This window comes from Trifolium pratense, linkage group LG4 (genome assembly GCF_020283565.1).
Source record: "Trifolium pratense cultivar HEN17-A07 linkage group LG4, ARS_RC_1.1, whole genome shotgun sequence".
In the NCBI taxonomy this organism is placed as follows: domain Eukaryota; kingdom Viridiplantae; phylum Streptophyta; class Magnoliopsida; order Fabales; family Fabaceae; genus Trifolium; species Trifolium pratense.
The window spans coordinates 32947187-32961948 of record NC_060062.1 but is presented as its reverse complement, the minus strand read 5'-3'; the positions used below and the strand labels follow the sequence as shown (position 1 = coordinate 32961948).

General features: G+C 45.1%; 1 pseudogene; it reads right to left on the bottom strand.

Annotated features, from left to right (window-relative positions):
* Positions 1 to 726: 726 nt before the first annotated feature.
* On the bottom strand, positions 727 to 14266 carry LOC123922516 (annotated as a pseudogene).
* Between the last annotated feature and the right edge of the window lie 496 nt (positions 14267 to 14762).

The window sequence follows — 14762 nt, the reverse complement described above, 5'->3', positions numbered from 1 at the left end:
TATAAAGTGTGATCATGAAATTGAAGAGAAAGATGATACTTACGAGCTCCAGATCCATTGCATCGGAAGCAGGGCTGCGTAACCTCAGTGTATTCCTTTTACTTCGGTAAAGTGATGAATGAAAAATCAAATGCATATAGTCTCATTTCATGTGTTGCTTTGCTATCATGTTACTGAGTTTTGTGGCCATAACCTCAGTGCAGATTAGATGTTGATGTCTAACTGTATTACTCATGAAGATTAAATTGTATTTATTCTTTATATTTTGACATTTTCCTTATATTTACGGCTGGAGTTAAGTTGTTAAGGTCATCAAAGTTTACATGAGACAGAAAATGTAAATGTTACAAGAAAGGTAACAAGAGTTTGAAGCTTTATTATAATATATAATATACTCATTATGAAAATTTGTATTGCATTGGAAATGGCTCAATTCGTATTTCTGCTACAGCTAAAGTCTTTGAAATTAGAGGAAGGGGAAACTTAGAGATAAAGGAAACCATAGTCTATCTTAAAGTACCTATTTTATACTTAAAAAACTTAAGGACCTATCTGATACAAACATAAAACTTAAAGACCTATACATGTATTTTGCCTATATAACATACACATTAAGAAAATCTGTACTGATTGGAAACTGAGGTACAACGTCCAACTTTCAAGTGTTTTATTTATATATTTTATCATGTAGTAACTATCTCAAACGCTAACTAATTAACTAACTAACTAATTGGTTTTCATCAATCCTTTATCACAATCAACTTCCTCTAACAGAAACATAAGATTGAGTTGATATTGAATGTCAGAAATTCCATAGTCGATATACTCATCTGCATTTGTACCAACAATATTATGAAACATACAAATGAAGTTATCATATGTTGGCAACAAAATGCTTTCAATCAAAATTATTATTTGTTTCCTTAGTTGCTCATTATAAACACACCATGTAGATTGACTTCCACAAATCTCCCTAAACTTGTTATTGAATAAATTGAGCTTGTCTTTCATTGAATCAGATTTTGAATTGTGCGCCACCGACCCATTCATATCCATCTTCAAAATATCTATCACCTTATTCCAAGAGCTTCTACAATAGAGTTCAAGTTTTTGCTCTGTGTTTTTACAGAACCTATCGTCCCAAAAGGTTTCAAGTCCGCACATAACATGACTTAGATTGTTCATCATGAAAAAAATATCTTAAGGCTGGGTCTTTGATTGACTCTTTGCAAGTGTATAAATATTGTCAATAGTAATAAAATTATCGATCCACAGGGATTGTGATACATTCGAACAATTCAACTATGTCTATGAACATTATGAAAGTAAAACACATGTTTGGGGGTGTGTTTGAGTAATTGGTTTGTAAGAAAACGTTTTAGAAATCAAATATTAAAAGAGTATGGTTGGATCATCGAAACTCCCTAAACTATAGCAATCGCATGTAATCAATCATATCGTAATGAACCACTCAAGTGTCACAACTAGATCAACAATACGATGAACCTCAATCTCTTGATAAATCCACCCTGTTCTGGGTCGAGCTCAGATGCTCGAGCCAGTGACAGCGTCAAACAGACAACGTCCCGAACTAGCTACCATGAAGAGCCCGCGAGACGTGCTCGACTCTCCAACGGTCTGATACTCTTACGTATCGTAACGGCCGTAAACCGGAATGATGGGCATTTACTGCACATCAAGGCTTCCAAGCCGTTTTCCGGCAGCCACTTGATGGCCATTAATGCCATCAAGGGCCTTGGCCCTGCGCTGGGGGCTATATATATGTGACTCCACTTCATTCCAAGGTACGTATATTTTAGCCAAGAAAACCTTTACACACAAACTGACTTGAGCGTCGGAGTGCCTGCAGGTACATAACCCCCCTCCACTCCAACAGGGGTTTCAACGCTTTCAACCACCTACAACGCCGGCGCAGTCGCATTCTTCTGGTCTACACGATCAGTGGCGCCGTCTGTGAGGACCATAGTTTCCCTGTTTATTCAAACCAAAAACTAAAAACTTCCTTCAAAAGCAACCACTTCGCGATCAATGGCCGGCGTCAACAACCACCACATTCCGGAGCACGTGGCGGAGAACAACGCTCAACCAATGGACTACGCGCCGTACCACCCGCAGGACGGCCAGTTCGTCTCTGTAACGGAAGACAGCCAAGGAGGGAAAAACATGCGCGATGAGCCCTACAATCCAGAGGAACCGCAGATCCCTGTGGCTAATCCGCCACAGGCGACTCCGACAATGGCTACCCCACGGGTGCTCCCGTGCAGGACATTATGGATGCGCTGGTCAATGCAATCAATCGCCAGTCGGACTTAATCCTGCAGCAGAACCAAAGATTCGAGCAGCAGAACCAAAGGCTCGAATCCCAAAGCCGTCGAATCGACGTAATTGCTGAATCGAGGCTGACGGTGCAAGCCCGCCGAGCTCACCGTTCACCCACACCTGCGAGGAGCAGAACCTTCTCCAGGTCACGCTCACCACCTCGCAGAAGAAGCGAGAGGAGGATGAGTCCGAGGAGAAACGAGGAAATATCTCGAAAGTCCACCCCACCGAGGAGGCACTCCCCTAGGAGGGACAATCCTCCTCGCCACCAAAGACACCGATCCCCGGAAGAAAGGGACAACCACCAAGGCCCCCTCTCACGTAGGATCCGGGAACTCCCTCTACCGGTCGGTCTCGAAAAACCACCGGCAATGGATACTTACGATGGCTCGACGAATCCAGACGAGCACATCGAGAATTTAGAGGCTCTCCTCGAGTACAGAAATGTACGAGGCTCTATCAAGTGTAAGCTCTTTCCCACGACCCTGAGGAAAGGTGCTATGGCTTGGTATAAGAGCTTGGCGCCGGGATCCATAGATTCCTGGTCGGATCTCTGCGCCCGCTTCTGGGCCCATTTCACATCTTTGAGGCGCCATCCAAAAACGGAAGCGACACTCGAAGCCATCATTCAAGGCGAAACGGAGCCCCTCAGGTCCTATCTCGAGCGTTTCAACAAAGCGGCTGTCGAGGTAAAGGTCGAAGAGAGTATGAAACTATACCTCCTCGACAGGGGACTTCGTCGGGACAGCGACTTTGCCAAAGCTGTCGGGATCGAAGAGCCAAAAACGTTGGACGCTTTCTTCGAAAAGGCAAAGAAATACATCGCCTACGAGGAAAAACATAAGGCCATAGATTTGAGGAGGCCTAAAAGTCAGGAAAAACCCAGGAACCATGAGAAGGATGAAGCTGGAACCTCGCGAAGAGGTAACGAAAAAGGAAGGGAGGATAGGATTAAAGAGTTCAAACCTCCACGCGGAAAATTCACAACATACACTCCATTAAATGCTCCCAAAGATCGCATTTTTGCAGAAGTCTCCGCTGCGGACTTCAAAAAAGCCGGAATCCATTTTCCAAGGCAGCAGCCCATGAAGGCAAATACTGATAGAACGAAATTTTGTCGCTATCATAAAAGCCATGGACACGTCACCGAAGACTGTGTCCACCTGAAAGATGCCATCGAGATTCTGATATAGAAGGGCTATGCCCGAAAATACGTTCAGAACAACGAACAAGTACAACAACGGGAGCCTCAAGAGGTCGCCATGGCCATTGATGTCTCCGAGCAGGAAAATAACCGAGCCGTAGTCCCACAGGCTCTCGCCATTTCAGCACCAGAAATTCCCCTTCCCTCCCCAGGGTCGGATGAAGAAGCACTCATGAGGCATTTCAACGCACATATGAATGGCTCATGGGAAAATTTCCCCAAAGCAATGGTAATAACAGGGGGAGGAATCAGCAAAGTCACCATCGGGTCAGTAAAAAGAAAGTTTGAAGAGCTGGAGAGCATTTGCTCGGTGAACCCCATCGCCGTCTCTAAGCCCGAGGAAGGCTCCAACCCACTGGCCTTCTACAAAGAAGAAGTTCTTGGAGGCTCGCCAAACTACCAAATACCACTGCTGGTAAGAGCTCGCATGGCGAACTTCGACGTCCACCGCATCCTCGTAGATCAGGGGAGCTCGTGCGACGTAATGTACTCAGGCCTCTTCAAAACACTGCAGCTGTCGGAGAAGAACCTGATCCCATATGTAGGACCTGACCTCCAGGGGTTCAACGGGTCGACTACCAAACCTTAGGGATACGTGGACCTCATCGTCACCTTCGGCGAGGAAAAAGCAATGAAATTCGTGAGGACACAATTCATGGTCGTCGACTGCCCCTCGCTGTACAACTGCATCATTGGCAGAACTACACTGGCGGAGCTGTACGCTGTGTCGTCCACCATCCATCTGAAGCTGAAATACTACACCCAAGATGATCAGGTCGCAACCATCAACGGGGATATAGCTGCTGCTAGAAGATGTTTTGAAGCTGCGGCGAAAAATCTGAGCACCGTGGTGACCCCCAAGAAATCAAAACCAAAGAAAAACCCGGGGGTAAACACTATTGGAACTTCTGTCGACATAGATGCTCGACTCACAAAAAAGGAGCATCATGAAGATAAGCAGAAGGACCTCCCCGTTGCTGAAAAGAAAATCTACCGCCCAATTCCGGACGGAGATTTCGAACTGGTACCATTGGGCGAAGAACCCTCAAAGGAATCAAGATTGGAACTGGACTCCCTGACTTGGTCAAAAAGCAGCTGATTGCTTGCCTGAAGAACAACGCTGAACTGTTCGCCTGGAGCGCTGCAGATATGCCCGGAATCGACCCCGAGGTCGCTTGTCATCAATTGACTTTAGATCCTAGGGCTAGTGCCGTTGTTCAGTGGCGTAGGAAGCAGTCTCCCGAGAAAGCGGAGGCTGCTGAAAAAGCTGTAAAAGACCTCCTCGAGGCAAATTTCATTTCGGAAGCCAGGTACACCACCTGGCTATCCAATGTTGTACTTGTTAAGAAATCGAATGGAAAATGGCGCATGTGTGTTGATTATACCGATCTTAATAGGGCTTGCCCTAAAGACGCTTACCCTTTACCTAACATAGACAAATTAGTAGATAATTCATCAGGATTTAAATAACTATCGTTTATGGATGCGTACTCGGGTTATAATCAAATAAAAATGGCTGAAATCGATAAAAAGAAAACAGCGTTTATGACCGAATCCGGTAATTATTATTACAACGTAATGCCATTTGGGCTTAAAAACGCAGGCGCCACATACCAAAGGATGATGAACAAAGTCTTCAATAATGAAATCGGTGACATGCTCGAAGTTTACATGGATGATATGATCGTCAAATCCGAAGAGGAAGTCGATCATACAGCCCAATTGAAAAGAGTGTTCGACCAAGCGAGAAAGTTTAACATGAGATTCAATCCCGAAAAATGCACGTTCGGTGTAAAAGCTGGGAAATTCCTCGGATTTTACTTAACCGAAAGAGGAATCGAAGCTAACCCCGATAAATGCAGAGCATTTTTTGAGTTTCCTACACCGGACTCGAAAAAATCGATCCAATCACTAAATGGGATGCTCACAGCGTTATCTCGTTTTGTCGCAAAATCCGCTCAACACGCGCTACCCTTATTCAAATTACTTCGAAAAGATTCCGTATTCGAATGGACGAAGGAATGCGAGGACGCGCTACAACACTTAAAACGAGCATTATCCGAACCCCCAGTCCTAACACGACCCAACGAGGGGGAGACCCTATACCTTTACATGGCCGTAGCATCGGAGGCCATTAGCGCCGTTCTCATAAGAGAAACCGAGCAAGGACAAAAACCCGTCTATTTTGTGAGTAAGGCTCTGCAAGGACTAGAACTCCGGTACTTACAGACTGAAAAAACGGCCTTAGCAGTAGTCATGGCCGCGAGGAAATTAAGACATTATTTATTAGCTCATTCAATCGTTGTTCGAACCGATCAACCAATTAAGCAAATCCTCGCGAAGCCGGACATGACAGGACGAATGCTAAAATGGCCACTCGAATTGTCAGAATTTGAAATCTTTTTCGAAAGCATAAAGGCTTTAAAAGCCCAAGTGCTAGCAGACTTCGTAGCCGAGATGACCACACCATCTACCCCGGATAAAAACAAATGGACCATCTTCGTGGATGGATCCTCGAATCCACAAGGGAGTGGTGCAGGAATAATGCTCGAAAACAGCGAAGGAGTGCTCATTCAAGTTTCACTCGAGCTCGCCTTTCCAACCACGAACAACCAAGACGAGTACTTCACAAAAACGAGCTAAAGACACTCTCATCCCCGTGGCCGTTTTCTTGGTGGGGGATGGATCTCCTAGGACCGTTTCCAACGGCAGCAGGACAAAATAAATACCTAAGAGTAGCTGTCGACTACTTCACAAAATGGATCGAAGCCGAACCTCTCGCCAACATCACAACATTCAACGTGCTGCGATTCTTCAAACGCAATATACTTGCGAGATTTGGGATCCCCCAAGTTGTCGTTACAGATAACGGGACTCAATTCGCAGACAAGAAAATGCGAGAGTTTATGGCAAGGATAGGTACAACTCAACATTTTACCTCTGTCGAACACCCTCAAACAAACGGTCAAGCCGAGGCTGCAAACAGGGTTATATTACGAGGGCTTAAAAGGAGATTAGATGAAGCAAAGGGTAAGTGGACAGAAGAACTACACAGCGTACTCTGGTCCTACCGAACAACCCCGCACTCCACGACGGGAGAAACGCCTTTCCGATTAACATACAGAACAGAAGCAGTAATTCCGGTAGAGACGGGGGCATCTTCATTCCGAACAGAGATACCTCTCGAAGGAGGGGATAACCAAGACATGCTCAGAGAGGAGCTCGACCTTTTAGAAGAACTTCGAGAAGGCGCGGCCCTCCGAGAAGCAACTTTGAAACAAAAAATAGCAAAACGGCACGATAAAAGGGTCATCAAGCGAGAATTCGACGTTGGTACATTAGTACTACGACGCAATCAAAAAGACTCTCGCGAAGGCAAACTCGCGGCAAATTGGGAGGGACCTTATCGAGTCCGAGCCAAAATCGAAAACGGTGCTTATTACTTGGAAGACCTTTATGGAAAAGAAATTCCCCGACCTTGGAATGCCGAAAAGCTCAAACAATACTACAGTTGAGGGAAGCTCGAAAGCCATCCCTCGACGAAGGCTGTGTCTTCGCCCATGAGAAGCGTGCCTATACAACGGAGGAGTGTTTAGGTACGGGCACGAATCTTAAAATATAAAACAAAGTCGAGACATTGGGGGCTCGATGATGTTGGCGAGGAAAGTTCTAGACCACGGAACGCCATCGTCGTAGTACACGCCCGGTAGAACCCCAGCTCGCGATGGGATGTTCACACCCCGAGGAGGAAAGCTTAACAATAGCCCCTCTCCTCGTTACTAGTTTGGATAAACATCTCCAAACACTTAGAATGGTTCCCCGCACCGTCTAAGTCCGGCATCAATGGTACCAGCTATCATAACGATGACCACCGTCCAAACACACACTAGCGCGAAGGCATGAATAGCTCGGCATATAGAATGTTTGGAAAAATTGCTTAAGTTAAAGCTGCGAGCAAAGACCAAGGCTAGAAGCAAAAACATCGCACGAAAATTGCCACGTAAAATCTAAATCTAAGTACAAAGACAAAGGTGAAGAGCGCAAGCAAATAATTCGAAGTGCGAAATAAAATAAAACGATCACAAGGATCGTAAATTGTCAAAGGTTACAAATCAAAAAGGGCGAACACAAAGCCCAAGCAAAATCAAATAAATACATAAACAGCTAATCAGTATCAGGAGGCGAGCAAATTCGACCATCAATAACTTCCTTTTCCTCGTTCAAACCCTCCTCGATCAAGTTAGGGTTGAGGATCCTAAGCTGGGTCACGACATCGTTGAAACTGAAGGTAGCTGCAGCAACCATGTTGGACTCGAGCTCCTGGATCTTCGCGATTAAGGCTGCACGAGTGGAGGAGGCATACACCCCTTGAGGGTCGAGCTCCTTCAATAACCCCAGTGACTTGGAGCATCGCTAGCTTCCCTTCCAGCTCACCAATCATAGCTTTCTGCTCCTCAACCTTCTTCACGGCGCTGTCCCTCTCCTCCGACACGGTCTTAAGCCTGTCCTCCGCTTCCTTAAGGTTAGTCGAGAGAGTCTTGTGCTCCTCGGACTCTGCTAGCCTCCGCTCCAACACTAGTAACTCTTTACGAGCTTCATCCCTTTCCTTCAAATACTTGCACTCCCGGCCATTCAAAAAAGTCGCTACTTCGACTAATTTGAGCAGAGCCATGGACTGGGTAGCAATTTCGGACCGCAGAGTCTCGGGACCCATATCCGCGAGGATTGCCTCATCTGCTGGGTTAATCTTCACTTTAGTATCTCCAGTCAGCAGGGTGCCATGGGCATAGATGGGAGGGAGGACGAAGTCATCTGCGGGAACGCCAGCGGACAACCTATGAGGGCCAAGAATTGGAGGATCATCCTTACCAACGAGATCCACCACCTCCTGCTCCTGTCGAGAAGAAGTGTCTTCCTCCCCAACCAGCCGCATCCTTTTTGAACGGTCCACAGCAGAGGCCGTCGGGGATTGAGGAGCTGAGGAGGTTGTCTCGGCACTGCTCGCTTCCCTCTTGTTCTTTGCGGCACGAGCTTGGAGGAGAGCGGAAGAAGCACTTGTCATTGTACCTACACAAAAACCAGATCAACAGTTAGCGAACAAAGACGAGCAAATAAAAGTCGAAACACGCAAAGTAAAAAGGCAAAGCATAAAAAATAGAGAAAAGTGAGCTGCGAAGCATACTCCAAAAAGCAGTCAACTTCTCTGGAGTGTCGCAAACGATCAAGTCCTTCGTAGCGATCACTTTCGTGCAGGTCAACCTCTGACCATCTGCCCCAAACAAGGGCTCGCCATCAGGATCGCTCAAGAGGTAAGGAGGCAGACCCTCCACAAATTCCTTCAGCTTTTTATAATCAAATCTCTCCTCAGCAGTAAGCTCCCCCAACTTATACACGAACTCACTGGACGGCATAGAATAATGCTCCTTGCGCCAGTAAAAGGGAAATTTCGCGAAATCCTCCTCGATAGGGCGTCCCTGCTCGTTCAGAACCTCACGCCCCTGGTCGTCTAAGCGATATCCTCGGCGGACAAAATTATTCCAACCTTTTGTCGTTATCGCCTTGACCCCGTAAAAGGCGGATTTAAACCCTCGCACTGACTTCGCATACATGTTAAAGAGGCGCTGTCGTTGCCTCAAAGAAACCCAACCGTGCTTGGTGGCAACTGTGGGGGGCCCCTTTACGCGCTTTCCTTTCGCCTTCTCTCCGCGAGGACAGCTTCGCTGAAGACCAAAGTGGTAGAAGAATAAGGGCAGGGTGGGAGCCAAACCCAGATGTTCGGCAGTCATCTCAAAAGCCCTAATAAAGGCTAAAGAGTTTGGGTGTAGTTGGGAGGGGGCCAGGTGGAGATGATGGAAAATGGACACCTCGAGATCCGAAAATGGCAGCCTCACGCCCAGATGTTTGAACGCGATCTCGTACATGGGGATCGTTCCCCACGCCCAATTACTGCAACTCCTGTGACGAGCAGTTGGGATCCGTACTTCGAAATCCTCGGTAGGACGGGTCTGGATATCCGTACACATCGAGTCCGGAATGTCGTCCTGGGACGCGAACCGAAGAGGACGGCTGTTGCCTTAAAGGTGGGGCTTGTTGAGACCTTTCAGCCATTTAGAAACCTGAAAAAGCAGAGGAAGGAAACGTGAATTTGATATTCAAATCCACCCTTCCACCGCCAAATCAAGTGAAAGGGCGAGAATCTCGACAAGGAACTTAGAAAAATTACGAGAAAAAACTAAAGAAAGAACAAGGCTATCCCTCCGAACGCTAAGTACATGAAGCAACCGGGCACGAAACGCATGCGATGCTCGACGTTGTTCTTGAGTAAAAACCCAAAAGTGAGTGGGTAAAAACAGCGAATTTTCGCCTTAAGACGCGTGAAATCCTTGTTTAGGGGGGAAAAGTGTGCTAATCACCACCTATAGCCCTCAAAAAACTACGCATGCTACACAAAAAACACCCTACAAACTACCTACCGCACGAAACTAACTATGTCTTGTTTAAGCAAAATCCAAAGTAAAAATTCATGGATAAAGCTACTTACTTGATTTACGAAGACGAAAAAGGAAGCTTGTAGTGTGATAGCAGGAGAAGCGTGAATCACCAGAGGGACTGGAAGCAGGAAAAGCTAATGGAAGAAATAAGTAAGAAACTGTAAAGTTTCAAACGAGAAAACCTCCCTCATATATATAGGCCAACACGCCCGTACAGGAAAATCTACGCCATTCTCATCTGGACCGTCGATTTGATCCAACGAACCAGATCAATCGCAAACAAGCGGCCCAGATTCAATCTCAAGAAAAATGAAAAGGCGCGAATATCTATGGCCCGCGACGACCTCGAGATTCAAATCTCAGAGTAATAGCCACTCGAGTGCTATTTGAATAGCCTTTACACGTGGCGAGAGAAAGCGAAGCGACTCGTCCTTTCAAGTCACATCCGCCTGCTCGCGTAAATCTTGCAGAATCCAAGACGCCACATCCCGAGAAAATCGCAACCCAAAAGGGAAATCCGAGATCCTCGGGATTTCGCCCCCTTGTTCTCACTACAAATACGGGGAAGGCCACAAATACCAAATTGGAACACCGCGTTCTTCGACAAGCTCGCAAAATCGGAAACGTGCTCGAAAGGGTATGATTTCGCTCGAATAATCCGCTCGGCATCGTTCGGAAAATTCATGACGTTACTAAATTAAGAGCATAAATAAAGCGCGAATACAAATAAAAGGTGCTCGAAACATTTAAAGCTCAAACGTTCTTTATTAATGGAAAGCCAATACAAGGAAAAGAAAAATTACAAAGGACCCGAGCATCTAATCCTCATGCTCGGAATCCGAATCAATCTTCAACACCTCCGTTGGCTTCCTCTTGGACTCCACCGTCATCTGGGACTCCCCTTCGTTAGAGGAAGGGAGGATAGGGTAAAAATCCTCAGACTTAAAAGTCTTCAGAAACACCGCATAATCCTCATCTGTGTCATCGGAACCAGATGAGTTGGAGGAATCTGAAGAAAGAATGACAGTCTCCACCTTAGCCTCTTTTGCCTTCTTGGAACGAGTAACCCTAGACGTGGACACCTCCACCTTCTTCCCTATCTGGGACTTGAAACTCTCGACGGCCATCTTCTTGGTATTCTTCCTATCCATCGTTGAAATTCAAAAGCACAGTTGTGAGAAGCAAAGAGGGAAGAAGTGGCAATTTATAGTAAACTTGCCGCCCCAAAAAGCCCAGCATCGTGTTTAACGGCCCATAAACATAAAGGCGGCTACCAGTCCCTAGGGTTGACCCCTTGGAAAAAGTGCTTTTCCTTTCCAAAGCTTGACTTTGACCAAAGGGAATAACGGAACCTTAAGGGAATGGGACACGACAGGCCACTTCGGAATAATTATGTTCGACAAACGAAAGATCCAAATAACACAAGATGAATCGTTCAAGCTTCAAGTCATTATCCTCATCAGAAGAGCATAACAACTTGGGGGGCTCCTGTTCTGGGTCGAGCTCAGATGCTCGAGCCAGTGACAGCGTCGAACAGGCAACATCCCGAACTAGCTACCATGAAGATAACAGTCTGATACTCTTACGTATCGTAACGGCCGTAAACCGGAATGATGGACATTTACTGCACATCAAGGCTTCCAAGCCGTTTTCCGGCAGCCACTTGATGGCCATTAATGCCATCAAGGGCCTTGGCCCTGCGCTGGGGGCTATATATATGTGACTCCACTTCATTCCAAGGTACGTATATTTTAGCCAAGAAAACCTTTACACACAAACTGACTTGAGCGTCGGAGTGCCTACAGGTACACAACCCCCTCCACTCCAACAGGGGTTTCAACGCTTTCAACCACCTAAAACGCCGGCGCAGTCGCATTCTTCTGGTCTACACGATCACACCCTATCCTTTACCGATACTTCTCCAATCTCTTGGATGGAAGCTACCGGTAACGGAGTAATTAAAAGTGCGTTGATCTTATGTTACACTCTATGTTTCAATCTCTCGACCGGAAACACTCAAGTGCTCAATGAATTCATGTCGGATTTTAACTCATATTCTCATACATAACCAAAATCTAAAATCATTGCAAAGTTGATCAGAAATTGTAAAGCATTAAGAACTGACATTCATTGAATAACACTTATACAATAGAGATTCATTACAAATATGAGGAATTACATGGGATTACATCAGTTTAGTTCATATTCTAGATCCAACCACTATGAGGATTTAGTTCCTCATGGTGACAAGCAAGTATCCAAGCTCCAACTTCACAAGATTTGCTCCCATGCTGTTGAACTCCTTGAATCTAGCCACTGGAACACAGGATCTGACTCCAATTAATGCACAAGAACTCTTAAAATCAAGTATGAACTCCAAAGTATCGAACCCCTTTCCAGAAAATGAAGTTTCTTTAAATACAGATCGCAACCACGCCGCGCGCCAGATCTACCACGCCGCACGTGGTTGCTCTTCTTTACATTACGCCGCGCGTAACTGCTTATCACGCCGCGCGTGATCAAGTCAGAGGAGAAACAAATCTTCAGATGAGGTATTACGCCGCGCGTGGTTGGATCACGCCGCCGGCGTAGTTCACTTCCTCCTTCACACCGCGCGTGGTAGATATCATGCCGCGCGTGATCAAGTCAGAGACCAATCTTCACTTCTAGTAAGGTATTACGCCGCGCGTGATAGCCATCACGCTGCGCGTAGTTAAAGCAGGGGAAACTCTTCTTTCTTGCATAGACCACTACGCTGCGCGTGATAGTCCCACGCCCCCAGCATAGTACAAAACCATATTTTTCTGCATAATTCCCTGTTTTCTTGTAATCCAAGTAATCTCAAATCCGGGCTGATTTCTCTTGTTTATTCATACAAAACTACTTAAAAAGAGTCTAATGTCCCTCAAATAAGCATGAATTAATAGGTATTACGAGAGGTCATCAGTCTTCATAAATTTGTGACTTAGCTTCCAATTTTCTCTCAAACTGCTCCATTATCAACTCCATCTGCGAATAGAATATAGATGTTCCCACTCCATCACCAACAACCACGTGATATTGTCGTAAAATTTGCTCTATGATCTGTCTAGACCAGAAAGCCACAACGATGTAACCAATAGCTGCGGTGGTCATTGGATGAACTCTACCATCAGTCCCCCACAATCAAACTCCGCATCCCTTGTAAGGAATATCATATGATGCAGACATTGAATTCGAGATGACACGGTTGTAGAGTCGACGCTCACTGGAAAATAGTACTCGGAGAGCAACCTCTGAAGTTTTAATCCATCTTCCAATCACATAATCTTGAAATCCCATCTTTGCTAATCTTAATAATTTATTTATTAACAAGTCTTCTAACCATTCCTTACGGTAGCTGTTGTAAACCTCAAAACACACTTTCTCAAAGCCAGCATCCACCATCAATTTCGCTGATTTTTGAAGATTATTGATTGTTTCGTGAGGAAGCACATCAGTTATGAAGTTGTGGTCAGTCACTAGTCACTACCAATTTATAGTTACCTTTCACCTTTTCTATAAGCATCTTGGCAATATTCGAATTGTTTTGCTCAAGCTCTTTAATACAAGTTCCGAATTGTTGTTACAACAGTTCGAAACTTGTATGAAAGTTTTGCACGATGCAACCACTAATGGTATTTTCTCGTTGCTGTAAATCAACTTGAATGACTACTCGTTGTTCTTCGGGTCCAGGACACAGAGTTTCTTGTGGAACATTTAACGAAGAGAAAGAAGAACGAAGAATAATAAGACAATAGCTATAACAAACTCCAACAATAGCTAACTGCAAATTAATCTTCATAAGTTGTACAATTAAACATCCGAGATAAAAGGACATAAGATCCACTTCAAATCCGCACTGAATTTGCCTCTATAAACTGAGTGACATGAGAGCGAAGGCAGCACATGAAATCATACTATATGCATCTGGTTTTCCATTCATAATTTTATCAGAGAAAAAGGAATAGACAGAGGTGATTGTCAATACCAAAAAAGCTGAATGAGATTGCAATCGAAGACTTGTGGAATGTTGCCATGTACTTGCAAACAAATTCATTAGACAAATTATTAAACTGAAATTGCTGTAAAGAAATATCTTAAAAAAATTCCAGTTTCCAAATAAATGGATAAAGGAAGAGCTGAAAGCATAGCAAAGCAATCCAACAACTGATGAAGTAAAACCAACAATTCTCCATACCTTTAGCTGCATTCTAATGAAATTTCTAAAACATGTAATAATTAGATCGATAAAGAACTGTACAACCACTGGACAATGGCCACAAATTATTTTGAATGAAGTTAAATTTGACTCAGTGGTGTGGTAAACACATCACAAGTTATATAAAAATATCCCTGATTTTCGCGCTCCGTCGCGTTCAACACCGTTAGGCTTGGGGCTCGGATATAAATAGTGGATGGCCCGATCACAACTTGACAGTAGGCAGCCCAGTGGGCCTAGTACCATATTAGAATTGAATATTTGGCTTAATTCAACCCTACAAAACCGATTTGTAAGGTGAGGATTACCTCTACTTTATATCGAGGCCATCTCGCAACCGATGTGACTTAACGGGTATCAAATTGAAGTTGTTAAAATATAGGGACATAATTGATAGTAAGTGAAGGAGGGGGGGGGGGGGGGGGGGGGGGTGGCGGCTGCTGCTGCGACGAATCTGAGAAGGGGGTGGTGGCGGCGGTGTGGTGGC